The sequence below is a fragment of the Pleuronectes platessa genome, chromosome 11 (assembly GCF_947347685.1).
Source record: "Pleuronectes platessa chromosome 11, fPlePla1.1, whole genome shotgun sequence".
Taxonomy (NCBI): Eukaryota; Metazoa; Chordata; class Actinopteri; order Pleuronectiformes; family Pleuronectidae; genus Pleuronectes; species Pleuronectes platessa.
Window position 1 is genome coordinate 10,730,334 of NC_070636.1, and position 11,615 is coordinate 10,741,948.

Below are 11,615 nucleotides of genomic sequence, written 5' to 3' on the forward strand. Positions count from 1 at the left end.
ACACTTCTTTTTAAAAACCACACTTTGTTACCATATGAAACACACACATTTCACATTACTATACTCTGTTTGCACGAGTTACACTCTGCTGTGATAAACCTAAAACACTTTTAGCACTTCTACTTCCCTATGATTAGAGTAGGCTACTATCAACAAAGTACAAATACAATGTAAATTCACCAAAGACTACACAAGACCAATGTTGCAGACTGAAGAAACTCATTTATTTCTCAACACGCACAAAATGTTGACATAGATTCATAATACTGTAACCAAACGTCACTCAACGTATTGTAAGTTCAAAAAAAAAACTAAAAAAAAACTACACACTGTCTCTTCGCCTAGCTGGATCTGGCCAGAGAATTTCATCAACATCGCAGGCAATGTTGTCATTAGCAAGACACCTTGGAAAGAAACGTCTTGAATGACGAATCCATCCTTGCATTGCTGTTACCTCCATCTGGTCACAGGCCTCCTCCATGGCTTGGATGAGGGGTACCTCAGCCTGGAGACGGAGATCATATACCTTCCACTGCCATGCCGAGAAAAACTCTTCTATAGGGTTGAGGAATGGAGAGTATGGTGGAAGATACAGGACGGTGAAATGTGGATGTTGCTGAAACCAGTTCTGAACCAGAGCAGAGCGGTGGAAAGACACATTGTCCCAGACAGCAATGTATTGCATATGATCGATTTGCTGCTGTTATGTTGTGCAATTGGTCCAAGAATGTAAGTATGAGTGCTGTGTTGTAAGGGCCCATATGGGCATGGCGGTGGAGGACCCCATTCTGTGTAATGGCTGCACAGAGTGTTATATTACCCCCACGTTGCCCTGGGACATTGACTATAGCCCTGTTGCCAATGATGTTACTTCCCCTCCAGTGTAGATCTAGTATACATATTACAGTATAGTAAAAGACTGAGACAGTATGCAAGATCAAACTGCTAAAGTGAATACATACCTCTGCATAATCATGCCACAGTCGTTTCACCCTTTCGGAATTGCGCTCGAAAGGCACTCGATAAATTTGCTTCATTTGAATATGTTTATTTTTTAGGATGCGTGCCAGTGTTGATGTTGAGACCTGATGGATATCGTTGAAAATGGCGTGGTTATTGACAATGTTAGCTTGGAGCTGCTTGAGTGTTATAGCATTGTTGGCCAAAACCATGTTTACTATCTCCGTCTCTTGCTGTTCTGTGAACATAGGAGGCCTTCCCCCTTGTTGTCCCTGACCCTCAATCCTATCTAGAAAAAAAAAACAGTATACAATAGTACAGTAATTTCACAGGAAAAGGTAACAGAAGTGCTGATAGTGCATAGAATACAGTACTGTAAGCAGTTACTGAAACCGTGCAGATGTTTTTGATATGATGATATTTTTGCAATACCTATTTTCCAGTCGAAATGTTCTCATCACACTTGCCACTGTACATCGGCTTAGATTTGGCTGTACTCGCAGTCCAGCCTCCCTCAGCGTCAGGCCGCGGTTGACAACGTGGTCAACCAGTGTTGCGCGGATCTCATTTGTCAGATTCGGTCCTCTTCGAGCACCTTCTTGTCTTCCTCTTCCTCGTCCTCCTCCTCCTCCTCCTCATCCTCCTCCTCCTTGTCTTACTCTTTCTCTGACTCTTTCCATTATGCTTGAAGAACGATGAACTCACCTGCTGCTTTTTATAGTGCTTACACACCTGATTGGTGTGTCTACAGTTAAGCAAACGAGTGTTTGCACACCTGATGACTTTGTTGAACCAATTGGTTGGACAGTGTGGTAATTGACAGTCAGTGCTTGGGTATTGCAAGGACGTGACTTCATGATAGATTTTTGTGTGTAATGTATGTTAAGTGTGTTTAGTGTTTTGCAAATCACTGTTTGTAGAGTTTTGCAACAAGCGTGAGGTTGACAATGTGCTTATAGTTGTGCAAATATGGGCTGATGTTTTGCTTCTTGAGTGTAAGGTTTTTCTAATAGTTTACTACTTTTAATTTTAGTGTAAACACAGAAGTATAGCAAGATGTCTGTTAGGGTTTAAGTTAAAGGTCGGACACCAAAGCAGACACGGAGTGGTAGTTGATGGAGATGGAACAAAGTTTATTGCTGACGAGGCTGGATAAGGCTGGAGAGGCAGGGTGCTGGCTGGCTAGAAGGTCCTGGCTGGTTGGAGGACGAAGGGCTGCGCAGTGAGGCACACAAGCGTCCTGGAGTGAAGAGCAGAGTAGGTTAGCATAAATCAAGGAGAAGCAACGAGTAACGCATTCAGGCTGTGACTTGCTACCATCGGCGACGGAATAATCTGGCGTCGCAGTGACGAGACGACCAGGCTTATATAGCAGTGATGATTAGTAGAATTGGAGGCAGGTGTGTCTCGTCCTGCTGCAGTCACCAGCCAGCCACGCCCCCTGCCACACACAACACACAGGGAAAACACAGAAAAGCAGGAGACGACAGCAACAAACTAGAAATACAAAACACAAACACCACAATGTCACTTCCTTGCAATTCCTAAGCACTGCCTGTCAAACGACCACCCCTATGGGCCAATTGGTTAACACACCATGTTTAACCAATTGGCGTTCAAACACAGCTTAATTGTAGACACACCAATCAGGTTTAAGCACTATAGCAATGCAGCAGCTGAGTTCACCTGTTTTCAACCAAAAATGGAGCTTGTGCTCAAAAAAGAAGAAGAGTGAGGGTGAGAGGGGGAATCCACGGAGGAGGAGAAGGCTGCAGCTGCGGCATTAGTAATGATGTTGTGTGTGATGTTGCATACTGCACACATAACTTTTATAATGTAAATGTACTTTATTCCAGACCTATGCTGAACTACACAATCTTGTCTTTCACTATTTCTGAGAGTTTTACAGATGGATGCTGAGGAAATCCCACATGAATTCATATACATAGATGAGGCAGGGTTCATAGGACAAAGTCAAGAAGGAGAGGCAGAATATCATTGGCCACGGGGCTATAATCAATGTCCCAGGGCAACGTGGGGGTAACATCACCTTTTGCGCTGCCACTACACAGAATGGGGTCCTCCTCCGTCACGCCAACATGGGCCCTTACAACACAACTCACATCCTCAAATGTTTGGACCGATTACACAACATCGTCACAGCAGTAAAGCACAGGCACCAGATACAATCCATTTTCATCTGGGACAATGTGTCATTCCACCGCTCTGCTCTGGTCCAGAACTGGTTTCAACACCATCCACAGTTTACAGTACCATACCTTCCACCATACTCTCCGTCTCTAAACCCAATCAAAGAGTGAACTCAGCTGATGCATTTTTAAAGTGCTTAAACCTGATTGGTGTGTCTACAATTAAGCAATGCTGTGTTTGCACACCTGATGGCTGTGTTGAACCAATTGGCCCATAGAGGTGGTCATTTGACAGGCAGTGCTTAGGAATTGCAAGGAAGTTACATCTCGATATACTTCTGTGTTTAATGTATACAAGTGTGTTTAGTGTTTTACAGATCACTGTGTGTATTGTTTTGCAAAAAGTGTGAAGCTGACATTGTGCTTATAGTGGTGCAGATCTGGGCCCATGTTTTGCTCCTTGAGTGTCAGGTTTGATAATTGTGTTATACTTTTGATTTTAGTGTTTATGCAATCGAAAAAAACTGTAAATTAAAGGCAGAATTTGTACCTACTGATTTCTTATACTGTTTCTAAACTATTTGTCGATACTTTTAAAATAAAGCATTAATGCATTAATAAAGCCTTTTATCAGGCTGCTCAAACTCCCTGATATAAGTGTCTGAACATTTCATTTAGAAGATGCCTACCATTGACAGTGTTGGCACCCACCTGGGTAAATTACTTGTATGTATAATTTATTTATACATACAAGTAATTTACATTCAGAACTGCAGACTGCATGGCTTAATCAAAATTAAAAGCCTATATGTTTAATTATGCATTACAAAAATAATCATTATTAAAGTCACATTAAAGTCACATTAAAAACATCGATATATAAGGATTCTTCACAACCTGGCAACCGAGATGTTGTCCTGTTTACCGCTTTGAATGAAACTCTAAATCATTAGTCAATCATTTAATAGGCATTACTAGAAGCCATTAGTTACAAGATAAAAACCACAGCACGCCTTGTGTGAAAGTGGGACCACATTTCTTTCTATTTCAAGTCATTAACTCCAGGTTATGTTTTCAGAAAACAGGCACTTAGTTGAGCAGTAGCATTGTGATGTGCTTTTTTCAATGCCTGGTACAAGCCAGAGGATCATTCATTAAACAACAGCCTGCTGTGCTCGTTCTGTTAACCCACCAGTGCTTTGAAAACAGGAACAACATCTCTGTGGATAATCGTGGGTTATCCTCGGGTCTGTGTAAAAGGCCTCTGCTGTCCTTGCTTTAATAGGAAATTATCAAAAGAGCAGATATTTTATTTGGGCTCTGTCTGTGTGGTTTCAAAAAGTTGTGCAGCGAAATTACCCGAGTGTTAAACAGTGTCCCTATTTTCTAAAAGTTGAATCATTAAAAAGTAGAAGTGAAGAAAAGCTCAAACCAGAAGCCGGAGAAAAACAGACACAAAATAAGGGAAGAGAGGTGGAAGCAAAGTGCCTGAGCTTGAATGCTGTTGCAAGACTAGCCGTGTGCTTATCCAAGAATTGATTAATGGAGCGAGTGAGAGCACGGGGAAAGCAGAGGGTCCCCTGTGACTACACCGGCGATAGAGACACTTCTTATTCTCTGGTACAACCATCAATGATTGTCAAGGAGAGGCTTAGATATGACTGGAGACGGCTCCGCACACCGTGTTACAAGAGAGGGAATCAATACTGACTGCACCACTCACTGAGTTTCATTACTGCTTATCATGATCAATTTACAATTTTAGTAGAGCTCCTTCACCCTTCCCTATCTGTTCCTCGTGAATATCATCTTCCCATTTGTCAGAGACGAGGAGAGCACACTTTTCCAACCATCTCCAGCTCGCACAGGTGCTCTGCTGTACTTGAGCGCTCCAGCATGAAAATCCTCATTAGAGGGGTTCATCTGTCTGGGGTTTCTGCATGCCTCCATCTTCTTTTCTCACTCTCTCCCTCTGTGTGTATACTTTCTAAGATTCCCTGACAAGTTTTTTCCAGTGAATAGACATAAAAAAAAGAAGAAGCCTGAGGTCAGCCTGAGGTCAGTTTAACTCTTCTCATTAAACTGCAAAAGTCCAGCGAAAAGCTCTCACTGCTTTATTTGGTTTGTTAATGAAATGTGTTTCCTCTCCTCTGGTGCCTCAGTATTGAATCCAATTAAAACCATATACCCGGTTTGAATACAGATTTCTTTCACCGACTGGAATCGATTCTTTTGAAAATACGTTGAAATGTTCCAACATCCAGAAACCTCTTGTTTTTAATGGGACTAGTGGCTCTAACGTGAACTGCATGTGTACGTGTACATTCACACATTTGTGTCATTTGCCAAAACAGTGATGTTACATACAAGAGACATACAAGAGACATAATAATGTTATTATAATATCCATCTGCCTACCTACCCACCCTTGACACACCAAAGTGGAGGTATAAGCTCAAAGTCAGTTTTGATCTTAAGCCAAACAAAGGTCCTCAATGCATTCTCTGCCTTGATCACCCTCGTTGTCTCATGACGTCGATCACGGTCCCATTTGGCCATATTCCATGCTAACATGGAGTTTATGTTGGAGTTTGTGCTGAGTCATCGTTTGTTGACATTTGCTGACTCCATTTCTAAGCTAACGTTTGGCACTGTAGGCAGAAGAGAGCATCCTGCAATGTCACATCCTTTGGAAAACAGTCGACAGGCTCATATAGGCAACTGAGAAAGTAGGGGAAGACCTCATTTGTTCAATGAGACATTTTCAGCTTTTCTTTCTCCTTGTGTGTTAGTGTTTTGTTTTCTGTACATTTTAGTTTAAAAGCCCAAATTCCAATGTAAAGGGAGATTCTCTACACCAACAGAAAACACTGATCCTAAAGTTCCTTAAACGCCCCGTCAGTAGTCCGCCCACTACTTCTGGGTATCACTGTGACCTATTTTTGCAAAATGCATGCTTAGCGGCTTGTCTGGCACAGTCCTTAACAAATCCAGGTAAAGTGAGAACAGAGACCAACATTTCCTACACGTGCTAGAAGTGGTTGACCAATCACCACAGAGAGACTCAGCTGGCCAATAAGAGCAGACTGGACTTTTTCGGGAGGGGAGCCTTGAAGAGTTTAAACCAAGTGTTTCCGACAGAGGCTGAAAAGAAGAGCTGCAGCAATGGGCAGAGGATATGTTGTGACGTGATGATGTCTTTTCAACAACTACTATCAAACTGATGAACATGAATACGAGCATAGCGTGTCTCCTTTAAGGTGTGCTACAGTCTGACACATCTGAAACAAACACAGGACAGGTATCATCACATAGTTTGAAAAAATGCAAAATACAGTTTTCATCAGTGATATTTAGCCTTCTGTGCTTTCAAAATGTATGGACTAATATGCAGTATTTATATACGACAATCTGCCTGTGAGATCCAGCACACACTTGATGGAATTTTGCAAATTACATGCTTCACATGGTGTTGATCTTTTTTGTGGGGGGGGGGGGGGGGGGGGGTAAGCTTCTTTCCAGCCTGACTCTTAATACTCAGCATACGGACGATATGGACGGGCGACAACACCGAAACATCTGAGCCATCCCATCCCAGCCAGTGGACACAGATATGAGCTGCTCGGTTAGCAAACAGATGCCTCGAAGTTATGAATATAAATATTATATTCAAGTATTTCCTGCAGCTTATTATGACCCAAGTGAGCTAGGGGGAGTATAAAAACAGAGCTGGATTGTCTGCGTTGCAGCGTGCTCTCGCAGCGGTGGATAACCAGCAGACTCAAGGGGCTGCCTGCATTGACAGATTTCTTTAGAGCAGTTCCATATCTTGCTCAGAGCATTTTATTCCCAAGTGTGTGAATATGTTGAGTTCTGGGAGGAGATGAATGCAAATTTGTGCTTGTTTATCCTAGAAATGTCAAGACTGTTAACACAAGGGCCACGGACAGTGCATACCACACCAGATAACACTGTATGTATAGGGACTTTATTCTGGCGTTTGTGTGTCTGCATAAACTCTAACTGTGACTGTGAGCGTGAGGCAATAAAGTATATTTGTTTTGAAATTTGTCCCTGAAGTCTACAGGCTCGCTCAATATCTGTCTCATCACAGGTGAATCTCCCACAAATCAGCCTCCTCATAACGGAGAGAGAATTCATAATGTTGCGAGTTTGAGATTGATCCGGTGGAGACGGAATTTGTTCTGGATGAGCTCTATCAGTCGGGGTGGCTCGTGCATGGTTCACGCGTGCGCTTGAAGGTGGGCGGCTGCATCTGGAGCCCTAATGGCTTCCATGCTGTGATTTTAGTGTTTATATAAATCGAAAAAAAACTGTAATACATACCAACGGACTTCAAATCCCAGTTTTAAAGCTCAATTCAGACTGAGAGAGAATGCATGGAAGCCAAATGCATTAACTCCACATTAGTTAATGTTTTGTTTCCCAAACCTCAACGATAAATGCTTTGTCATTAGAAAACTAACAATTTAAGGTTCTATTTCGCTGCTTATTACAGGATATATCATTTTAGGAAACCAATTCAAAAGTCTCAGTTCTTTTAGATGTAACGTCAAATATTTTATATTGCCATTGTTTACAGTATTGTGTAAATGAACAACCAGGAATCAATACGCAACAATTGTTTAATGTTCCTCAGAGACCAATACTGAAAATAGCTTCTGTCCTTCAGCTTTGATAAGCCTGCAAATTTAGTGGTCTTTACCCTCCTGTGCAAAGTCCGGCTGCATAATCAATGGAGCTGCAGAGCATCTAGCAGAAAAATCGATGACGCAGATGATGGAAGAATGCAGAAATAATTTAGGCTTCTTTTTCTTTTATTTAGTAACAAAATCTTTAAACTGACCAAAAGGAATTCTTTGTGCTGTTTTCTTATTTATTCTCTTCTTGTAATGATTGTGTCATGTCTCTCCTCCTCTCCCCGACTTCTCGCTCCTCGCTTTCACGATCCAAAAATCGAGCTGAACATCTCAGAGTTTAGTCTTTGTTCTTACCTGTGTGTGTGTGTGTGTGTGTGTGTGTGTGTGTGTGTGTGTGTGTGTGTGTGTGTATGAGTGACTGTGTGTTTGTTTGTGTGTATAACGGTCAGTCGGTGCGTGGGAATGAAATGGAGGTTGACCTCCCTTCTGAAGTAATTTCATATAATCCAATTCTGGCAGAAACTGAACTGGTCTGGTGAAAGTTAGAGCGATACTGAGCAACTTTCTTACCTTAAAATATAAGCTTCAAAATGAGTTTGATGGTCCACTGACCAGGAATAGGAAGAATGGTGCTTTTATTCCCACTGCTCACCCTGAACACCTGTACTTACTCCAGGTAACTTTGGTGAGCAGGTACGAACTCCTGTTAAAAGTGTGGAACGGACCTAGAAGTAATTAACAACCAGCATTTATCTCCAATATTCAGAGAGGAGGACATTTCCAAGAATCAGCACTCTGAACAGAGTTTGGTGCATTTGTTACAGCAGCAGCTCCTCTGATTCAGGAAGCCGGGGATCATGAGGAACATCGGAACTCAGAGAGCCCTATGTCGCGATGTTTAGGAAAGGGAGGGCGGGATCTGCCCCCTGAATCCTTTCCAAAAGAGAATGGGTTTAAAAGAGAATTGCTCCAGGTTTAAAATCGAAAATCGTAGTCCTGCATAAAGTCTAACAAACAAACAATGAAAACATAACCCGCTTTGCAGAGGTAATCACCATGTGTGGCTGCAGAGGGCGGTGTTTCTCAGTAAAAGTAGCACAGGGTTGTTTTAACTTGAGAAGTCATTTCAGTGGTTTTCCTTTTAAGGAAGACGATTCATTCTCCAGCTGCTTTCCAATGTGTCACTTTGCTTAGTTTGTTTCTACTTTGTTTTAAATCATTGATCGAGAAGATTGAGCCCATGTGGAACCTTGGGGTATATATTCCTTCCTGCAGTATAACCCCCCATTGACTATGAATATAAGGTTAAGAGATAGATCTACCGAGGAAGATAAAGTATGCATTATTAATCATGTTCCTCGAAGGTCAAATCTTTGGTCCAGACTGCAAGAAAAGCGAGATATGTTTGTCACGTAGGCGTTTCCTAGCTCCACCTCTCATGCAATTCAAATGCCCTTAAATTATTAAATCCAAGCTTGACCTGTTAAGATGTTTACTCAAATTAAAAGGTAAAGCTGAATATAAAATCTTCATCCTTAGAAAACTGACATTTGAAAAATACTTGTGGTCACAAAAACCATTAAACTGGTCACACAATGTCAGTGACAGGCAGCAGGTCGATACTTGCAGGGCAGCCGATGACAGTATAATCCATGCCCCCGTTAAAGGTGGACTTCTCGGATAACTGCCTTTAAAAGGAGCTTAAATGGTTAAAATGTGTCGGCTAAAGCCAAAGCTCGCAGATAATCTAAATCAAGGAGCACTGAAGACCTGAAAGATTTTCGGAGAATTGAATCGATATCTCTGTGAGAGTCTCCACTAAAAGAACTGCACGTCGTGAACTTCACAAAGTTGCTACTTATTGGAGTGAGGCAAACACTCCCACAACCTGGAGTAAGCAGCAAAAACCCACATCCCTGAGCAACTGGGAAAAGCAATATACTGCGAGGACTCAGAGTATATTCCCCCTTTGCTACAGTCATAGTGGGTTTACATTCAAAAGAAGAGGAGGGTGCCTCAGAGCTGAGTAATGAGAGGCAGCAGATCCCTCCAGAGGCTCTTTTACAGGACAAGATATTAACTACTAAACACTGTACTACTCTACTATACTATACCAGGATAATGAGTCAAGAATCAAATAGTGCAAAGTAAGACCTGGAGATATTAACATTTTACACAGACGATTTGTTTTGAAGTTCTTCTGATGCTTATTTATATACAGGTCTCCTGAATTCAGCTGTATACATTATTAATCCAGTGTTAGATCCAAAATCATCTACTATGATTTTGTGACTTGTGGCACTATCATCCTATGGTCCTATGCCTCCTGACAAATATTACATTCACAATAATATGAGGCCACTGTGCCCTTTGAAAACTGAAATTGAATCAGTTAATGTTTGAGTCCAAGTTACAACTGGTGAAAATGTTACTATCATGATCAAGTGGCCAAAAAACATGTTTTGTGAGGTCACTGTGACCTTTACCACGGAAATCCTTGAGTTCAACTGATTATTTGTACAAAACTTATTGAAGTTCCCTCCAGGTGTTCTGTAGATATTGTGTTCACAAGAATGTGAGACACGACAAAATGAAAACGTAATGCTTTTGTCTCCTGGCTGTCGATGTGCAGAGGCATAAAATCCCTTTACGTACCTATGTTTCTTCGCCATTAGCTTACTCAACACAAAATTTGCCTCTGACAGAGTTCTTGTTAACTTCCACATTGTTTTGTCCTTTTTTAATTCTTAACTGTGAAATATTAAACGTGCTATTTTCCTTCTGCCATGTGCATTACAATGGTTCAGGTGCAATCTGTTCACTGTACATGTTTTCACACTGCACATACAGTATATGTCTTGTTTTTACTCTGTATATATTTGTTTCTATTCCATTCATATTTTTCTATATTTTTTCTATTCCTTAAACTTAAGTGTTATTATCCTTCACTTAAGAATTGTATGTTACCTATTTCTAACTGATGCCTTATGCCTTTTGACTCTTGCTGTTGTAATATTGCATGTTTCCCTATTGTGGCACTAATCAAGGATGTTCTTATATTATCTCATCTCATCTTATCTTATCATACAGTTTATCTACATGTTTCTGCTGCAGTGAAGCTCGAGATCGGACCGAATCCATCACAGCACATCTCTGCAAACTCGACTGTCTCGTCTTTATCGTTTGTTCCATTCTCCTGCAAAACTCAACATTCTGAATCTACTGACAGTAACCATGATCCTTCTCGTGAGTGTGCCCTGACCGTGACCAGAGAACCAAACAGCCAGAGGGGACCATCCTGATGGACGTGTTACTTTGCTATTCATGTTATTTTCTTTCCATTGCATTCTGTTCTGTATCTATGGATTGTTAAGTGGGCTGCATGCGTTCCAGAGGCTGAAAGTTCCCCCGTCCCTGGTGAAACATGAGGGAAACATTGCAAGTGAGCAATATTTGAAACCACATGGCCTCAACAATGCGAGTCTGCTGACAGTGGTACATCTAATCTCATTTGCTTCACCGACACACACACACAGCATACAGTTATCGACTCCCATGCAATAGGCCACATGCTCAATTAAGCATGTTATTGACTAGTTGTTACAAATATGCACAGGTTATACATCACAGCCGCAAGACTGTAGTTGTTTCATATTGGAAAATTAAAAAAGCTGGTTGTTAGTCACACTGTGTTACGCAGTGTGTAACGAGGGATTTGTTCTCTCCATGCTTTTCCCATGAGCCACTTGTGCACGTCTATCTCACCAGGGAGAACAAGTGCTGGCTCGACCATCTGCAGGAACCGTGGGGTTTTATTTTTGCTCAAAGACACTTTGCCGTGGAT